Source organism: Scyliorhinus canicula, chromosome 31, assembly GCF_902713615.1.
Source record: "Scyliorhinus canicula chromosome 31, sScyCan1.1, whole genome shotgun sequence".
Lineage (NCBI taxonomy): Eukaryota > Metazoa > Chordata > Chondrichthyes > Carcharhiniformes > Scyliorhinidae > Scyliorhinus > Scyliorhinus canicula.
Genome location: NC_052176.1, coordinates 11,286,407 through 11,307,294, shown reverse-complemented (window position 1 = coordinate 11,307,294; position 20,888 = coordinate 11,286,407). Strand labels below are relative to the sequence as shown.

The 20,888-nt window shown below is 46.1% G+C and overlaps 1 non-coding gene across 1 annotated transcript; it reads left to right on the top strand.

Moving 5' to 3' along the window:
• Window positions 1-19,381: 19,381 nt before the first annotated feature.
• Window positions 19,382-19,464, top strand: trnal-cag. Its single transcript has one exon. It is a non-coding gene; the product is annotated as a tRNA-Leu (tRNA).
• The last annotated feature ends 1,424 nt before the right edge of the window (window positions 19,465-20,888 follow it).

Here is a 20,888-nt window from a genome sequence, read left to right as displayed (position 1 = left end):
AGCCAAAGGTGCAAATGGAAACAGATCTGCATAGTAATGAGGTGATCCAGATCCAGACCCCGCACAATAGAAACATTTAAGTATCAATGGATACTTTTGCGTAGACGCCCAGACAGAATGGCGCCACAGTAACCAACACAAAGAACCATAGGGACCGCCCCACCCATCGAGGAACGACCCTCAGATTGGGGGATTTGGAAGATATCGATTGGGAAAGGCCCAATCGATACCTGGCAGGTAAAGGAACCGCCCCAAGGGGGCACGGACTTCTAGGACCTATAAGAACCCCGCACATGGTTCGGTCTGTTGTTGCTCCGGCTGACTGTTTTGTTGCTCCGGCACTGCTCTGCTTTGCTGCTACATCGCATCCTGACTCCAGTTCCATCACCAGCCGTTGAGCCATCAGCCATCGAACTGTAAGTGTCAATATAACGATCGCTACGTGATCCAGACCTTGCTAGATCCTGACAACTTTAAGAATCTGAGAGTTGCAGACCAAGAACGGGACAAAGGCCTTGTCCCCTGACCTTGCGTGTTCCTGTCTAGATAAGTATTTTAGTTGTTTAGTGTTAGAAGTAAGTTAGTCTCTTTAGCGTATGCATGTGTATTTATTATATTTGTTATAATAAATATCAATCGTTTGGAATTACTAATCGGTGTACAGATTTATTACTTTGAACCTGACCTTGATATACTTGTGACGGTGTCTCAATACGGCATCTGGCGACTCCGAGCATAATTACACATACAGAGACTATGCGTGAGACTTTAGATCTTCAATTTATTCTCGAAACATCTCCAACTAGCTCTTCGCCGTCCAACTGAAAGAGAAGGAATGCAATATGATTCAATAAACTATTGAACTCGATGTTGGGTTTGGCAATCTGTGGTGTGCTGAGTTACAGATGAGGTCATTTTCCTCATTAATTCCTTACATTAATCTACTTTGGAACACTGTAACTGACCAAGGACAGAAAGGTCATAGGTTTTCTTTTACACTTGGACTGTGCTCTGTCCATCAGCAACTGTGCGAAAGAATCCGATAGAAGTCAGATTGAGGGATATTAAAGTGCCATGGAGTAAAGAAGCTGTACCATGTGGTTAAGGCGATGCACAATAATCCATTGTGCTCTGTACACGTGGCTCCAAATCCCATCCTCGTCTGTAAAGCGTCTGTTGCGTCTCTGTTTGGTCCCCTTCATGAGGGTGAGGTGAAAATGTTGTGATGTTTAGCTTTTGTCTGAGGGCTTGAGGGGCGGGGGGGGGGGGGGGTGAACAGTCGAACAGTGTGCATATTGAAACCACATTAGAAATGATGAGAAAGTTACTTATTCCACTCCCCGCCCTAATTGCGCATAGATTTTAAGTTAGAAACATTTTTCTCTTCCTCCGTTTGAACCTCACGAAGTCGCGCAAACATTTCCGATCTAATGATTATTGCGATGGGCAGGAATCGAACCGGGGTGTACGCTTTTGAAGGCAGTTGTGCTCACCACGATACCACCATCGTTCACTGATGGCGTCCAAGTCCTTTTGGTGCTTTACATTAGTTTGATAACTGTTTCCTAAGATATTCTTACGATGTTTTTGTTACTTCACTCCAACTCAAAATCCTTCTGAATAAAAGTGTACGTGTCGCAGTGCCCCGGTTCAGCCAGGAGATGGCAGCAGTCCATAATAAATGTATTTATGCCATTTATTTCTGATGTTTTATGTGTCATTCCATCGGACTCTTTTTCTGACCCGAGACCTTCCCTTGTCCTTGTGCCGTGATGTTGCCGTTTTGATCCTGTTTAATGATGTGGAGAAGCCGTCATTCGACTGGGTAGGCACAGTAAGAAGTCTTACAACACCAGATTAACGTCCAACAGGTATGTTTACAATCACTGGCTTTCTCAGCGTTACTCTTCACTCACCCTCTGGGTGCTCCGGTTCCTTCCCACAGGTGTGCAGGTGGATTGGGAATGCCAAATTCCCATTCGAATCCAGAGTCGGGTTACAGAGTGGCCGGGGACTGGGAATGGGGAGAAAACTCTTTCAGAGGGTCGGTGCAGACTCGATGGGCCGAAGAGTAGTGATTCTGCGCTGCTGTTCCTTCACAATGTTGCAGGAATCTTTATCATTTTTGATTGTTGTCTTATATTCCATTTTAGTGCGAACGTGAAAGTTAAATAGCTAACTGAACGTGATAAATGGTTTTTCTTTACAGCAACCAGTAAAACGTGTATCAAACTGTCCAATAAAACTCAGTTGCAAGTCGGATTCATTCTCCAGTGAGCAGTTTCTCTGGGACGTTGAGCAAGCATATTGATTCACAGTGGCTGCGAGCAGGGCTCGAACCAGCGCCTTAACCACTCGGCCATCGCAGCTGCGGCTTACTTCCCATTCATTAATCATTTGAATGATACAAAACATTATCAAACCAGTCTGGAAACACTCGAGGAAGTGATTGTATTCGTGCCATCCCGGTGTCCCAGTCCGTATGTGAGAAGAAATAGAGTCTACGTGAAAAAAGACCATTGGATTTTGAGCCAAACCTTGAGCGACTCGGAAATCTGAAATCCCTGAACTCACTGTTTCACTGATTTAATTGTTGGTTTGAAAATATCAGTTACGTTGGAAATATCTTTGAAATTCATGTCGTGTTTGAGTGGAACAGCAAAGCACTTCCCTGCCTGGATCAAAATTTAAGTAAATAAATGAGTGAATTATACAGCACAGAAGAGCCCTGTGCAGACCGAATGCTCACGTGACTTTCACGCTTCGTGCTCCCAGAGGATTGGCTCAGGCTTTTTAAAATAACACTTTATTTTGAATCCTCTATGTCCACAGCATTTTGATACGGAAATTGCTCACACTTCTCTCCATTGTTATCTGCTGTACAGGCATTAACTGCACCGTCTAATGGAGAGATGCTCACAGGGCTGTGGAGAGGCTGTATTTCAGGCTTTAGGTCTGTTTTCTTCAGCAACAACAGCCGGATGCCTGCAAAGGAACTCGGAATATCGTTCCCCTCGTCCCAGAATGGACTTAATCAGGGGGCAATATTTTGGTTGAAGAGAGAATGAAATGTCTGAGGATTTGGCTCAGATTCCTGGAGTTTTGTGAAGAGGAAAAGGTGTGAAGCAATGTGACAACAGCATGATACGAGTTTGCAATATTATCCAGTCTGTACTTGGTGGGCAGCGGGAAGGAAGTTGTCTTGCCTGCCCACCCAACCTCAATGTTGTGGTTTGGGAGGTGATCAGATTCCGTGTGGAGGGCGAAATCTTTTGACTGAGTTTCACGGTTACAGATCAGATCATGGAGTTATCGCTGCTGTATTCCTGGAAGGCGATGGTCTCACTTTTAGAGAAAAAAATTCCATCGAGGACGGGTTTTCTCAGGAAGAACAAACTGGAGGTGTGGAATGTTAGGATCCGGTCAGTACTCATTCAATTTTATTCATTAGGTCCAGTAATAAACAAGTGGATTGTAGCTGTTCGTTAATCAGGGTGAGCCAAACGTTCTGTCATTGGTGCTTTTTTATTCGTGGTCGTGTATATGGTTCACGGAATCAGGTATAGGCACAGTGGCGTTGGCCCAGATTAACATTCGGCTGTTTTTTCCTTTGCGGGAGAGCTGACTTGCTCAGCTGAGGGGCAGGGTTATAGCTTTCATCTTTGTCTGATTACATCTGTCTGTCTGTGTTACTGTCTTTGAGTGTATGATTGTATCTGTCTGAGATTGGGTTATTGTACCTATCTGACTCTGTTGCTGTCTGTGAGTGTGTGATTCTATCGATGAACCGTGAGATTGGACCTGTTGCTGTCTGGGAGTATGTGGTTGAATCTGTCAGACATTTTTTATTTGTGAGTGCGTGACTGTATCTATCTGTGTCTGTGAATGTGTGACTGTATCTGTCAGTGTCTCTCGCTGTCTGTGAGTGCGTGACTGTATCTATCAGTGTCTCTCACTGTCTGTGAGTGTGCGACTGTATCTGTCAGTGTCTCTTATGTCTGTGAGTGTGTGACTCTATCTGTCAGTGTCTCTCACTGTCTGCGAGTGTGTGACTGGATCTATCAGTGTCTCTGATGTCTATGAGTGCGTTATTGTGTCTATCAGTGTACGTTACTGTTTCTGAGTGTTTGTATCTGTCAGTCTCTGTTACAGTCTATGAGCCATTAACTGTGAAATTAGTCTGCAATACTTTGTTACTATCTTTGAGTTTGTGGTTGAATCTGTCAGCCTCTTTCTGTCGGTGAATGTGTGACTGTATCAATCAGTGTCTGGTAGTGTCCGTTCCTGTGTGATTGTTGCTATTAGTGTCTGTTACTGTCTGATTGCATTGTTCAGTGCATGTTACAATCTGTGAGTGCATGATTGCATCTTTCAATGTCCGCTGTTGCCTCTGAGTGTGTGGGTGCATCTGCCAGTGTTTGTTACTGTCTGTGAGTGCGCGGTTGTATATCTCAGTTTCTGGTACATCTGCGAGTGTGTGATTGTATCTATCAGGCCCTGTTACAGTCTGAGTGTACTACTGTTCTTCCAGTTTCACTTACTCTGGGTGTTTGTGTGATTGCATCTATCTGTGCCTGTTACTGTCTGAGTGTGTGATTGTCTCTATTCGTGCATGCCACTGTCTGTGAGTGTGTGATTATATCAGTCAGTGTTCGTTACTGTCTTAAGCTCCTGATTGTATCTGTCAGTCTCGGTTCCTGTCTGTCGGTGTGACTATACCTGTCAGACTGTTACTCTCTGTGATTGTGTGATTCCATCTGTCAGTCCCTGTTTCTCGCTAATGAACGAAATTGAAAACAGACACTTCTCTCATTGTTACAGTGCTCCTCAAGATCCTCCACCCAGACTGTAGAAAATGTGGATTCTGTGGACTACTTCATGCAACATTATCTGTTTGCTTGTGAAATCCATTCTCACTCGTGTACTCATCCAGATTTCACTTTGAAACATTTCTGCTCTGCGTCTTAACTGCTCCTTAGGAAAAACACTTCCAAATTCGACCAACTCCATTGGAAAATACATGAATATCGTTTGTTTAAATTGTATTTACTCCAAACATCTCTCGATCGACCCGATCACATCCCATCACTGATTAATCATGTTGATCTGTTTCTGCAACACCAACAGTTCAAGTGAATTTTTCCCTCTCTGTTGCGGTTCTGTGTTGTGGCCAGTAGATGTCAGCCGACTCTTGTACAGCGAAATTCACAGATCAGAGAGAGAGACAGAACTGATCAGAATTGTTCACGTTACATTGAACTGGGACATTGAAAAGGATAAAATGTGGTGATGATCTTTTCTTATATTTTGTTCTGTTGAATCCGTGCACATGTTGTATGTGGGAGTGAGATACATTCTCCTCTGCCCTTCTCTGATCCAGTTTGTGAATGTGAGATTCATTCTATCCCTGTCACTCACAGGAAATGGGTGAGAGTGTGAGAGACATTCTGAACCTGTCAGTCTTGGTCACTATAGGTGCGTGTCGATACGTTGGCAGTAGAACTGTCAGTGAGTGTTGTATTTTTTCTATATCTGTGATTCTTTGGTGCAATATATCTGCTATATTTATTTATTTTTGTTGCATGATTTTCTGCTGTATGAGGATTGGGCCACTTACTGATTGTGTCGGTGGAACTGAGCATGTACAAGCAATTAATTCTTACAGTCAGCTGCCGACACTGTGGATTAGATTGGAATTAATTCAGTATTTGTCTGGTATTGTAAGCCAGTTTGTTTATCTTCTCATTTTGACTCGCCCAATGCCGGTGGTTTGTGTATATGTGTATGCGTTTGTCTGTGTTTCTGTGTGTGTGAACTCGTGTGTGTTTGTTAGATTCCCTCGATATCTGACAATACTAGTGTGAGTGTAGATTAAACTCATATATTCCCCCACAGACACCGTGATCCTCTTGCCCTTGCGAATTCCGAAGGAACACTGAAAATACCTGTGCCCTAGCTTAGGAGGTGCTAGTTTGAATGCAATGTCGCAAGATGTGATTATGGAACGAGCGTATTTTAGAGTATGTAGGAAAGTGGAGTGAACGAATAAATATAGAAAATAGGTGGATGAGTATTCCATTCGGCCCCTAGAGCCTGCGCCAGCATTCGATATGATCATGGCTGATAATGCAAAATCGTTATCCCACTCCCGCTTTCTTTCCACACTTCTTGATCACTTTCACTCTACGGGCTATGTCCAACTGTGTTGAATATATCCAACAAACTGTCCCAACTGCTTTTGTGGTGTAAAATACCATAAGAACATATAAGACTTAGGATCAGAATTAGGCCACTCGGCCCATCTAGTCTGCTCCGCCATTCAATCATCGCTCATATTTTTCTCATCACCATTCTCCTGCCTTCTCCCCGTAACCCCTGATCCCCGTATTGATCAAGAACCTATCTATCTCTGTCTTAAAGGCACTCATGATTTGGCCTCCACAGCCTTTTGCGGCAAAGAGATCCACAGATTCTCCACCCTCTGGCTGAAGAAATTCATCCCCAACTCTGTTTTAAAGGATCGTCCCTTTAGTCTGAGATTATGTCCTCTGGTTCTAGTTTTTCATACGTGAAAATATCGTCACCAGGTCCACTCTATCCAGGCCTCACTGCATTCTCTAAGTTTCAATAAGTTCCTCCCTCATCCTTCTAAACTCCAGTGCGTACAGACCCAGACTCCCCAAACGCTCCTCATACGACAAGCTCTTATTCTGGGGACCATTTTTTTCCCAGAAAATATTTTATCCAGCATTGATAATTTTCATAATTTAACAAAGTGACATTTCTAAAACAACCGCGCGAGGCGACGCACAAAATACCCCTAAAATAACAACAAACAACAAACCACGTACCCAACTTCTCCCGCCCTATCCCCAGTTACCCATATACTAAATTCCCTGTCCTTATTTAACATTAGCATGCCTCCTATTTCCATCCCCCCCATTCCCTTTCCCCCTTTACTGCTGACGTTCAGTTTTGTGAAATAAATCGATGAACGGCTGCAAACTCCAGGCGAATCCCTGTATTTATCCTCTGAGAGCGAACTTGATTTTCTCCAGACTGAGAAACTCCACCATATCGCTGACCACACTCCTGATTTCGGAGGTTCAGAGTCCTTCAATCTCAGCAAGTTCCATCTCCGGGCCACCAGGGAACAGGAGGCCAGGATATCGGCCTCCGTCCCCCGTTTCCCCCCTTATCTTCCGACACTCCAAATATTGCTAATTTTGGCCTCGGGGTTACAGTACCTTCCAGTACGTCAGACAAAACATCTGCAGATCGCTGCCAGAATTCCCTCAGGGTCGAACATGCCCAAAACATGAAATTAAAAATGAAAATCGCTTATTGTCACGAGTAGGCTTCAATGAAGTTACTGTGAAAAGCCCCTAGTCGGCACATTCTGGCGCCTTTTCTGGGAGGCTGGTCCGGGAATTGAACCGTGCTGCTGGCCTGCCTTGGTCTGTTTTAAAAGCCAACGATTTAGCCCAGTGTGCTAAAACATACGGACATGGTTCGCTGGGCTACCCCCACATAGCCCACATCTGTCCTCCACCTCCTCGAAGAACCTACTCATCCGACCTACCGTGATGTGGGCACTGTAGACTACTTTGAACTGAATCAAGCTAAGTCGAGCACAGGACGAGGAAAATCTACCCTTTTCACGGCTTTTTCTGTTTCCAGCTCCCCTCCTAGCTCCTCTTCCCACCTCCGCTTCATCTCTCTGATACGGGCCCCTTCCCATTCTAACAATTCCCTGTATATGTCTGAAACCTTCCCACCACTAACCCCTGTACTTGACAGCACTTCATCCTGTAGTCCCCTCAGGGGGATGCGGGGAAAGCCTGGGACCTGTCTCCGTACAAAATCCCGCACTTGTAGATACCGAAACCCGTTCCAACCCGGCAGATCAAACTCCTCCTCTAATGTCTCCAAGGTCGGAAAGACGTCCTGAATGAATAGATTCCCTAACGTCTCAATATCTACCCGCTGCCATATCCTAAAGCCCCCATCTCGCCGCCCCCCACCCCCCGCGACAAACAGGTGATTGGCACAGATCGGTGACCACTTTCTCGCATTCGCTAACGTCTCCCTCACTTTTCTTCTCTCTTTCCTAAATCTCTCTGCAAAGCGTCTTCACAACCTCCTCTGTGACTCGCAGTTGTGCCAAACAGGACATGATCGCCATCGGATCACGAGCTTTCCCTAAGCTGTTCCGATGAATCTCGGTCAGCTTCTCCCACCAAGTATGTCTATCCTTCTGGGACCTGTTTCGTCATTTGCACAAAATTCGCTCCAAAGAGGCCATCCTTTCCCTTTCAGGTATTTCCGAATTTCATCTTCCCATATGGGACAGTGCTCTGCTCTATTGGTCGCTGCGACATCGAATTCATGGGCGTTCATCAGGCGTTCCATTGTCTTCATTGTCATCTCTACTGTTGTCTATGGGTTTATATCGACAACTTGGAACAGGGGGGAATAAAGTGGTGACGCAAACACGGGTACGGAGTACGCTATTTTCCGGTCTACAAAACTCCTGACTGTTTTACGCAACAAGTTTACCTGATATCCCTTGCTAGTTCGCACGTAAACAACACACTTCCACATCTTGGAGGTTTGATCGATATTGGTCTTATGCTTGAGGTTTTTATTTTTCCAATTGTGTTTCTAATTCAAATTTGGGTTCTCTCAGAGTAACAAAGCTACTTCTCGGTCGAATACCATCAGACTTGCCAGTAATATCGTTCTGTTTACTTGCTATAATTATGGCAGTTAATAAGGTCGCCTTTCTTAATCCTAATTATGAGTATACTTTGAGAGTCGCCAGGTATCTCTCGATACCGCCACAAGGTTTAACCCGAATACCGATCAAAGATCTAATATACCAGATAGCCAGTTCAAAGTCAATGATACTTATTTACACAGTATGAATTACTCATGCACAATAACACTTACATGCTAAACTGTATCTATTACTAACACCGATATGTAACTTCGGGTGCCTACTTAGGTCAGAGGAACAATGGCCGTTGTCCGGATCTGAGGCTGTTGGGTTCATAGAGGTTACAGAAGTACAGCTAAGGTCGTTCGTCTGGTAGCGAGCATTGACCTTGAACTTACTTGCTTCTGGTGATGCTGGTGGAAGGGTCATTCCGCTTGGGAGGAAAATCCAAGAGGCTGAACTTTTCGTGCCGGTTCCTTCATAGACTTGGAGGGGCTTCGGGCACTTTTAGGCGGGCCTTAAACTTGGACCCAATTAATTGGGCCGCTTCTGGATCATTGTGATCGATCTAAGCAAATAAAGGGGCGGGTGCCTTGATGGCTGGGCCTGTCCTAGGTGGCCGTTGGCCTTGCTTTGTTTGTGTCTTCTGGTTGGGGTCGTGGCACCAGAATGTCAGAGACAGTATCGGCTACCTAATCACGAGTCGTTTGTTCCTCAGAGATGGGCCATCAATATGTAAATCGACCCAGAGTATCGCTTCCGTCTGCTGACTGCCTTCCAAATATAGATTCAGGCTCGTTGCTTGTTGCTTGTTGCTTTGCATTGTCCTTCTTTCCCTGTATGCTCTGCGAGTGTCCATTTTATACACCGAAAGTGAACATCCCAGATGGCTACAGTTCTATGGTTATGGCAAACAGTGATTGGGAGAGCGGGCATCCCTGCCTTCTCCACTGACATAGAGTAAAGTATTCTGACCGAACTCGGCTAGTATTTATATTTGCCACCGGGTTCTTGTACAAAGTAACTACATTGAAGCCTACTTGTGACAATAAGCGATTTTAAATAGCCGGACCCACTGCACAAATCCCTGCCAAACCCAAGGATGCCAAAAATATCCCATTGTTATTTCCACTCCACTCGGTCTAAAGCCTTCTCCGTGTCCATGGCAACTACCACCTCAGCCTCGCGCCCCTCTGCTGGCATCATAATTACATTAAGACGCCGTCTAATATTGGATGTCAGATGCCTACCTTTACAAATCCTGTCCGATCCTCTTCAATTATCTCCGGGACACAATCCTCTATTCGAGAGGCCAGGATCTTTGCCAAAAATTTGGCATCTACATTCAAGAAGGAGATTGGCCTGTATGACGCACAGGTCTCCGGATCCTTGTCACGCATCAGGATGAGAGAAATCGGTGCCTGTGATGGGGGGACACTTCCAGCTCCTTAGTCATGTTGCAAGACTTAATCAGGATTGGCCTCAGTAACCCAGATAACTTCTTATAAGATTGCACTGGGAACCCATCAGGTCCCGATTGCTTTACCCGATTGCATCGCCCGCAGACCATCTATCACCTCTCCAAGCCCAATCGGGCCCCCCAGGGCCTCCACCAGCTCCTCATTTACCTTCGGGAACTCTAGCCTTCCCAGGAATTGATTTATGCCCTCCTGCCCAAACGGGGGTTCCGACTCTCGTTTAGCTGTCTATAAAATTGCCGGAACTATTTCATTCACTGCCCCCGGGTCCGTCACCGTCTTCCCCCTCAAATCCTTTATTTTCCCTATTTCTCTCACTGCCTCCTGTTTTCTCAGCTGATGCACCAGCATCCTGCTTGCTTTTTCCCCATGTTCATATAATGCCCCCTGTTGCTCGTCCTGGGTGAGTGTGCTTTACGCTCAATTCCTTAGCTCTAGAGTCGCCAGGTATCGTTATGACACTGCCACAAGGCTCAAGTTCAAGTTCAAATCAATAACTCAACACCAGTCAGTAAGTTCAAAAAAAGACACGTTTATTATAACACAGTTATTTACTACTCATGTTCATAATATTACGGCTAAACTAATCCTACTGCTAATAGGCCAAATACTTATCTGGATAAGGGAAATGCCGAATCAGGGAACAATGGTCTCTTGCTCTGCACTGGGTCCGCAGGTTTCCAGTCAGTGTGGACTAAAGGGGTCAGGAGTGTCTTCTCTCGTAGCGTGCATTGTATGACACTTACTTGATGGCGGCTGCTGGCCAGGCCTCTCCTTCTCAAGGTTCTTCGAGAGCTGCTAAGATGTTCTGCTGGGAGGGCCGGCTAAGAGAGCGAATCAGTTCTCGGACCTGACTTTTATAGATCCCAGGGGCTTCTCATCCTTCAGGGCGGACCTTCTATAAACCTGCAATCGATTGGGTCTCTTCCCAATCGATTGATTTGAATTTCCCCAATAACGGTGCCGTTCCTCGATCACCGGGCAGTTCCTCCCACCTTATTGGTGTCCTTTGTCTTAGATTCCACTGGCGTTGGAGTGTCTGACCTTCCATAGAATGTTTCAATTACAGTTAACTGTTGTGTCCATTGTGCCTGGGAATCACCATGAATCCCTCACTTAATATGCGTATCTCGTTAGTTACAATTCTGTCGGGTTTCTGTAGCAGCTAGAATACAGGGGATTCTGCAGACTGCTTGTTTCATTGTCAATGTCCATTTTACCCTGCAATCTTTGCGTTCTTCCATTTTGCGTGAGGAAATGGCCAACCCAGGTGACTAAAACCCTTTACCCTCCTCAGCTGACCCTCCCCCTTTCCTGTGAAAAGGAGCCCAAACTCCATTGGAAGTCTCTGACGCTCCTTCAGGAGCTCCTCATTTGGAGAATCTGAATATCACCTGTCCACCTGTAAGATTTCTCCTCCCAACCTGTCCAGCTCCGACCGCTCAGTTGTATCCCAGTGGGCTCGAATCGAACTACAGTCCCCTCTAATTACCACTTTCAGTGCCTCCCAGACCACCGCATCTGCTGTCTTTCCCGCGTCATTGATCTTTCTGTACCCCCAAATGGCGTCTCTCACTCGCTCACAGATCTCCACATCCGCTAACATCCCTGTACCTAGTCTACACTGTGGGCGCTGGGACATTCCAGTATCTACCCGTAGGTCTATCAAGTGTGGTGCATGATCTGAGACCACAACTGCTGAGTACGCAGTTTCCTCAATCTCTGCTAACAGTGTTTTATCTAGCATGATGAAATGTATCCTGGAGTACGCCTTATGTACATGGGAGTAGAACAAATATTCCCTGCTCCTTGGTCTTTCAGGTCTCCACGGATCCCCCCTCCCATGCGCTCCATGAAACCCCGCAGTTCCATTGCCATTGCTGATAGCTTCCCCTTTCTAGCACTCGACCGGTCCAAACTCGGGTCCAGGACCGTATTAAAGTCACCCCCCCCATGATCAGCCGATGTGAGTCAAGGTCTGGGATCTTCCCCAGCACCTTCCTGATAAACGCGGCATCATCCCAGTTTGGGGCATATATTTTCACCAGCACCACTGCCATTCCCTCTAGCTTCCAGCTAACCGTAATAAATCTGCCTTCCGGGTCTACGTTTATTCTTCCCACCTCGAATGTCACCCTTTTATTAATCAGGATAGCCACCCCCTCTTGTTTTAAAGTCCAGTCCTGAATGAAACACTTGCTCGACCCATCCCTTCTTCAATCTTTTTTGGTCTCCCAGCTTCAAGTGTGTCTCTTGTAACATAGCCCCGTCCACTTTTAACTATCTCAGGTGTGCGAACACACCAGCTCCCTTAACCGGCCTGTTTAGTCCACGAACATTCCATGTAACTTGTCTGGTCGGAGGTGGGGGGGGGGGGGGCTTTTGCCCCACCTCCGCTGCCGGTGAACCATGACCTTTCCCAGGCCAGCTCCTAGCCCGTATTCCGCACCTCACTTGATCCGTCCCTCGGTGGCGACCGCCATCTGATTTCCATCTCCAGTCTCCTAACTGTCCATTACCCGTCAGCAGTACCCTCCCTCCCGCCCCTCCCCTCCTCTTCGTCGTTCCTAAGCTCTCCCCCCACTTTGATCCCGTGAACCAGCTATCCAGCTAGTTCAGCATCTCTCACCCTCTGGCATCATAAAACCTACGACTGCCAGATTCGATCACACCTAGCAATAACTCAAGCACTCAACACAGGAACAACAATTCCAAAAAGCAAACAAACCATCCCCCATCGCGCAGGGAATGAGTCCAACCCCTCCCTCTTTAACCGATTCTTATCAGTCCTGTCACCTTTAAACAGAATCAAAAACAAAAGAAGTAGTTTAAAGCAGCTCAAGCAAAATTCTGCATGCAAGAATCAACCATCTTTTTTGCAGAAACTAAAACAACCCATCGCACCTTTAAAGCGATTCCCTCTGTGATCCAGTACATAAAGCAAGAAATCAAAATCATATTACACAAGAAGAGATGAAAGAAAAACAAATAAAACACCAAAACCCTTTTCTTCCCGAACATCGCAACTTAACTCACAGAACTAAAAGACCACAATTTTAACAAAACAAAGCAACACACTTTATTCTCACCTCCCCGCCAACCTGTCCGTTCCCCCAAACTCAGACTACAGCAATTTGAGTTTAAAAGTCGTGACACCAGATTGCAAGATTCAACCCCTCCCCCTTTGATCGATTCTTATCAGTCACATCACCTTCAAAGACAATCAAGGAGAAGAGAAGAAGCTTCAAGCAGCTGAAGCAAAATTATGCATGCAAGAAACAACCATCTTTCTTACCGGAAAAAAACACACCCCGTCGCAAATAAAACTTTCTTTCCTCTGTGATCCAGTACATAAAGCAATACATCAAAATCAAATGACAGAAGAAAGAAAAGAAAAGAGAGAATTTAAAAAAAGACAGCACCCAAATCCTTTTCTTCCCGAACATCACAACTTAACTCACAGAATTAAAAGACTGAAATTTAAAAAAATACAATGCAAAACACAGAACGATTTTTCTCTCCTCCCCGCCACTTCATCCCTTCCCTTAAACTCAGCCCACCACATTTCGAATTTAAGAGTCCTTAAGCCAGATTATTGTCTTTCATAAAAATAGCCACCTCTTCCGGAGAATAAATGTACAGCTCCCGGTTCCCATAGGTCACCCAAAGACGCACCGGGTAGGACAGTCCGAATTTAATGTCTTTCTCAAACAGAGAACGTTGAGTTGATGCTGAGTCAACATTGGACGTTGAATTCCCATCCTGGTCATCCTGGAGCCAGGTCTCCGTGATCCCAATTACATCATATCCGTTAATGATTGACAGCACAGTCAATACATCAACCTTAATACAAATTCTCCTCACATTGAGACAGAGAGTTCGGGCTTGTTGTTTGACATTCATTGTCTTTTTAGAATTATGATGTAATATGGCAATTTTTGACTTTAGTCTTTGGTTTCGCTGCCTTCCTCGTTTCGCTCTACTGCCGGTTGTTTCTGTTCCCCCCTTACCGCCCTCCGGCGTCCTGCATCGGTTCTCGTCCCCCGGCCACATTGGTTTAAAGGCTCCTCAACAGCACCAGCAAACAGACTCCCGGATATTGATCAGGTCCTGCCCAGATGCAGACCATCTTATTTGTACTGGCCCAGCTCCCCGAGAACTTGTCCCAATGTCTCAGGAATTTGAATCCCTCTGCTTGCACAATCCGTCAAGCAACACATTCACCTCGCCCTGTACTGCCATTCCCACTCCGATCATCACGTGGCACTGGTAGCAATACTGAGATTACGACATTTGGAAGTTCTTCTTTTAACTTCTCTCCTACTCCCTAAATTCCGCTTGTAGGACCACATCCTTATTTTCTAACCTATATTGTTGGTGCCTATATGGAATGAAAAATCGAAATGAAAATCGCTTATTGTCACGAATAGGCTTCAAATGAAGTTACTGTGAAAAGCCCCTCGTCGCCACATTCCGGCGCCTGTGCGGGAAGGCAGTTAAGAGAATCGAACCGTGCTGCTGGCCTGCTTGGTCTGCTTTCAAAGCCAGCGATTTAGCTCTGTGCTAAACAGCCCCTTCATCACGACAGCTGGCTGTTCACCCTCCCCATTCAGAATGCCCTGTTGGGGCTGCTCCGAGACATCCTTGACCTTTGCACCAGGGACACAACACACCATCGTGGAGTCCAGCTTATGGCAGCAGAAATGACGATCTATTCCCCTTTACATTGACAACCCTACCAAAATAGCACTGCCACTCGTTTTCCTTCCCTCCTGTGCAGCAGAGTCAGCTACGGTGCCATGACGTGGCTACTGCCACGTAGCCCTGGGGATCTATCTTCCCAAACAGTGTCCAAAACGGTATATCTGTTGTGGAGGGAGGTGTCCGCAGGGCACCCCTGCACTGCCTGCCTACTCAGCATCTGTGTTGTCGTCACCCATTCCCAATCTTCCTCTGTAATCATTATCTGAGGGGTGGTCAACTTACTGAACATGCTAACCATTATTTCCTCAGCATTGCGGCTGCTCCTACCTGAATCCAGCTGCAGCTCCGGATTCGCCAAGTAGTCTGACAGGAGATGCAGTTGGACACATGTCCTGCAAGTGAATGAGTTAGGGACACTGGAAGGTTTCCTGGAGTCCCACATCGCAAAGGAGAAGCACGATACGGGTCAAAGATCTCCTGCCACGACTTAACACTAAAGTTGACTTCACAATAACGACAAGACAGGACAAGAACAAAAAAGAAAAAAAAATACCAAGCAGTCACCAGCCAATCACTTAGCAGCTGGCCGAGAGATGATCCTTTACCCTTGCTTCTCCTCCTCACAGTGATTCATTTCTGACAAGAGGAGGAGGGACGGAGGGAAAGGGCCGCAACATTCCTTGACACCTGTTCTTCAGCTCCCCACAGTACAGTCGAGGTGACGAATTTGACTTCACCCAGAACTCTCTTCTGCCGCCTCTTCTGGATGACCATTCTGCTGTTTGGACACTGGAGGGGTTCATCGGCTACTTTTCAGCGAATGCAGGACCAGATGCAGCGATTCAGAGAGATTCCAGTCGCCAGAATTTAACTCTCCAATTGGATATTTCAGGTCGCTCAGATCTTAGACTCTCAATATCTCACTGTGAGGAACAGAAAGAGCGGAAAATCGGTTCTTGTTGATTGGAGCAAACTGATCAATGCAGCAATGAGAAGCTAATTACCCCCAGCGGCTTGGACAAGGATGGCATCAGATACAGGACATGGGCTGCGGTTAAAAAGAAGGAAAAGCGTATCTTGTTTTACATGAAATGACGATGAAGATAGAATTTAAGTCGATTTGTGCACGGATCTTAATTTCGGCAACAGCGCATCGCGATGGCCGAACGTTCTAAAGCGCTGCGTTCAGGTCGCAGTCTCCTCTGAAGGCGTGGGTTCGAATCCCACTCCTGATATTGAGTTTTCCTCCACGAGGTAAAATTTCGGCGGCAAGATTTTCAACCTCAGGAAGGTCCAATATCTCCCTTTCAAAGGAAAACCTTTGTTCTCAGGACATGAGATTTCTGCTCAAATACGCACAGCAAGTCCAGTTAATGACTCGATAATCTGCATCAGTGACTCTGGTTGAGGAATTAATACTGATAGCAGGACTACGCGTAAAATTCGACTTCTCTTGTTAACAGTCTGGCTGGTTGGATTGTTCACATCCGTCCGAAAGGCGAAGTTGGAAACACGGTTTCTATTGTGATTCATTGCAGGATAAAGATTTATGTCCTTCTGGGTCCCCTGTGAGGTATTACTGAATATCAGTATATATCTATATTGCTCCACTGTCGGGTACTACTGGATAACGTTTCCAGTCCAGCTTTGACAAAGGGTACTCGGAATGTTCGCTGTTTCCTCTCCCTGCCGATGCTATCACACCTGCTGAGATTTTAAAGCATTTTCTCCGTGGTTCCCTATTTACAATGTTGTAATGTGTCATGCATCTCCTTTATTCCTGGGACTAATGTCGGGATGAGACTGAAATTAAGATTCTGATAGGTATGTGCTGCAACGCAAACAGAAACGCGCGTTTTGTTTACTTTTGGTGTGAGGGAAAATGTAAATAGCCGAGAATAGCCTCGATTTCCCGACCTCGGGGTAACGGCCCAGCACGCTTCCGCTGCGGCACTCTGCTCCCTTAACCAGGAGCTGCGACATTACTGCCCTTCGGTAGCCAGACAAATAGAACATAGAACATAGAACAGTACAGCACAGAACAGGCCCTTCGGCCCTCAATGTTGTGCCGAGCCATGATCACCCTACTCAAACCCACGTATCCACCCTATACCCGTAACCCAACAACCCCCCCTTAACCTTACTTTTTTTTATTAGGACACTACGGGCAATTTAGCATGGCCAATCCACCTAACCCGCACATCTTTGGACTGTGGGAGGAAACCGGAGCACCCGGAGGAAACCCACGCACACAGGGGGAGGACGTGCAGACTCCACACAGACAGTGACCCAGCCGGGAATCGAACCTGGGACCCTGGAGCTGTGAAGCATTTATGCTAACCACCATGCTACCCTGCTGCTGTTCTTTCAGCACTTTTGAGCAGACTGATTCTAGCCAACACCGTTCAGATATTTTACTGTCGTACTGAATGGTTGTTCTGTGAAGGTGATGTGATTTCGTCTGTGACGTTGTTCTGATGGGAAAGTGAGGAATAACTGGAATCGCCTTCACAGAATGACGTTCGAGGCGGCAGTTTAACCTCTCTGGGAATATTGGTCGACCTGTTACTGATTTCGTCACAATTTGCATCACGTCAGGCCCAAGATAAAGTCAACCACGAGCACAGTGGCGGAGCGGAAGCGTGCTGGGCCTATAACCCAGATGTCGATGGCTCGAAACCATCCTCTGCCATTTATTTTCTCACTCACACCAAAACCAAACAAGTCGCTATCACCCAGCACAACATCCGCCTTAGAACATAGAACATGGAACATAGAACGATACAGCGCAGTACAGGCCCTTCGGCCCTCGATGTTGCACCGACATGGAAAAAAAACTAAAGGCCATCGAACCTACACTATGCCCTTATCATCCATATGCTTATCCAATAAATTTTTAAATGCCCTCAATGTTGGCGAGTTCACTACTGTTGCAGGGAGGGCATTCCACGGCCTCACCACTCTTTGCGTAGAAAACCCACCTCTGACCTCTGTCCTATATCTATTACCCCTCAATTTAAGGCTATGTCCCCTCGTGCTAGCCACCTCCATCCGCGGGAGAAGGCTCTCGCTGTCCACCCTATCTAACCCTCTGATCATTTTGTATGCCTCTATTAAATCACCTCTTAACCTTCTTCTCTCTAACGAAAACAACCTCAAGTCCATCAGCCTTTCCTCATAAGATTTTCCCTCCATACCAGGCAACATCCTGGTAAATCTCCTCTGCACCCGTTCCAAAGCTTCCACGTCCTTCCTATAATGAGGCGACCAGAACTGTACGCAATACTCCAAATGCGGCCGTACTAGAGTTTTGTACAACTGCAACATGACCTCATGGCTCCGGAACTCAATCCCTCTACCAATAAAGGCCAACACACCATAGGCCTTCTTCACAACCCTATCAACCTGGGTGGCAACTTTCAGGGATCTATGTACATGGACACCGAGATCCCTCTGCTCATCCACACTACCAAGAATTTTACCATTAGCCAAATATTCCGCATTCCTGTTATTCTTTCCAAAGTGAATCACCTCACACTTCTCCACATTAAACTCCATTTGCCACCTCTCAGCCCAGCTCTGCAGCTTATCTATGTCCCTCTGTAATCTGCAACATCCTTCCGCACTGTCTACAACTCCACCAACTTTAGTGTCGTCTGCAAATTTACTCACCCATCCTTTAGCGCCCTCCTCTAGGACATTTATAAAAATGACAAACAGCAACGGCCCCAGAACAGATCCTTGTGGTACGCAACTCGTAACTGAACTCCATTCTGAACATTTCCCATCAACAACCACTCTCTGTCTTCTTTCAACTAGCCAATTTCTGATCCACATCTCTAAATCACCCTCAATCCCCAGCCTCCGTATCTTCTGCAATAGCCGACCGTGGGGAACCTTATCAAACGCTTTACTGAAATCCATATACACCACATCAACTGCTCTACCCTCGTCTACCTGTTCAGTCACCTTCTCAAAGAAAGCCTTCTTCTTTATTAGTATCAAAGTTTTGCTTTCAGTCTCATCTGCCGTTTGACATGTGTTCTTCCGCTACCTACAGTACAGTTGAGATGACTAAGTTGACTTCTCCCAGAACACTTTTGCCGCCTCTACTGGGTGAGCTTTCTCCTGTTTGGACACTGGAGGGGTTCTTCGGCGACTTGTCTGTGAAAGCAGCACCGGAAGCACCTGTGGAGATAGTTTCCAGTCGCCAGAATGCAACTCTCCAATTGGATACTCTCAATAGATTCGTGCGAGGAACAGGTAGAGCGGTAATTCATTCATTGTTGATTGGAGCAAACTGATCAATGTAGTAATGAAAAGCTCCTTAACCCCCAGCGGCATGGCAAGGATGGCACTCAGATACAGGCATCTGGCTGGGGTTCAAAAGTGGGAAAAACATACGTTGTTTGAAATGAAATGACGATGAAGATAGAATTCAAGTCGATTTCTGCACGGATCTTAGCTGCAACAGTACAGTATCAGGATGGCCGAGTGGTCTAAGGCGCTGCGTTCAGGTCGCAGTCTCCTCTGGAGGCGTGGGTTCGAGTCCCACTCCTGATATTGAGTTTTCGTCCACGAAGTTAAATTCCTCCGGCCAGATTATCAACCTCAAGAAGATCCAATATCTCCCTTTCAAATGCCAAGCTTTGTTCTCATGACATTGCCTCTCAAATTCGCACAGCAGGACCCAGTAGGCAAAAGCCTAGTTAATGACTCGAAAATCTGCTTCAGTGACTCTGGTTGCTGAATTACTATTGATTCCAGGACTCCGGTTAAAATTCGCCTTGTCTTGTAAATAGTCTGGCTGGTTGGATTGTTCACATCCGTCCGAGAGAGGGAGTTGGGAACTCCGTTTCTATTCTGATTCATTGCAGGATAAAGCATTATTTCCTGATTTGCCCCCTGTGAGGTATTACCGGATTTCAGTATATATCTATATTAGTCCTCTGTGGGGTACTACTGGATAACGTTTCCAGTCCAGCTTTGCCAAAGTGTCACCTGGACTCGGAACGTGCGCCCTTTTCTCTCCCTACAGATGCTGTCAGACCTGCTCAGATGTTAAAGCATTTTCTCTGTGGTTCTCTATTTGTCAGCTTCACAATGTTGTAATGGGTCATGCTGCCCGCTTCATTCCTGGGATTAATGTCGGAATGTGACTGCAAGAAAGATTCTGATATGTATTTGCTGCAAAGCAAACAGGAAAGTGCGTTATGTTTACTTTTGGTGCGAGTGAGAATGTAAATAGCAGAGAATTGCGTCGATTCCTCGACCTTGCGGTAAGGGCCCAACACGCTTCGGCTGCGGCACTCTGCTCCTTAAACCAGGAGCTCCGACATTAATGCCCTGCGATAGCCAGACAGACAGTGACACTTCCTCATTTTTTTCTTTCAACAAGAACACACGTTTGAACAGACTTCCTCTGGTCAGTGTTGTTCAGATATTTTAATTTCTTGCTGAATCGGCGTTCTGTGATGGTGATGTGTTTTCGTTTGTGACGTTATTCTGATGGAAAGTGTGGGCGGCTGACTGGAGGCACCTTTATGGAAAGAGGTTCCGGGCGGCAGTTTCCCTTCTCTGGGAACATTGATCAACCTGATACTAATTTCGTTGAACGTTATTCGAAATGTGACTCTGATGGGACTCGAACCCATAACCTTCGAATGTCTCATCACGACAGTGACTAGAAGTCCAACGCTCTATCCGTTGCGCCTCAGAGGCACACTTGCAGCAATCTCCCATCCCCGCATGGGGATTTCTGATGTTGCCCAACAGGCAGTTCAAAAGTTCAGCAATTTGCACAGTTCAAAAGTACTTTATTGTCTGTGAAATGTTTTCGGCCGTCCTATGGTTGTGAAATGAGTTCCAGAAATTCGAGGAGAACTCTGAAACGACATAGATTTGTTGGTGCAATGGGAAAAAAACGTTCCGTCTGATCCTGTCTCTCGGGCTTTGTGTTGAGGGACTGGGTTAGCACAGTGGTCGAA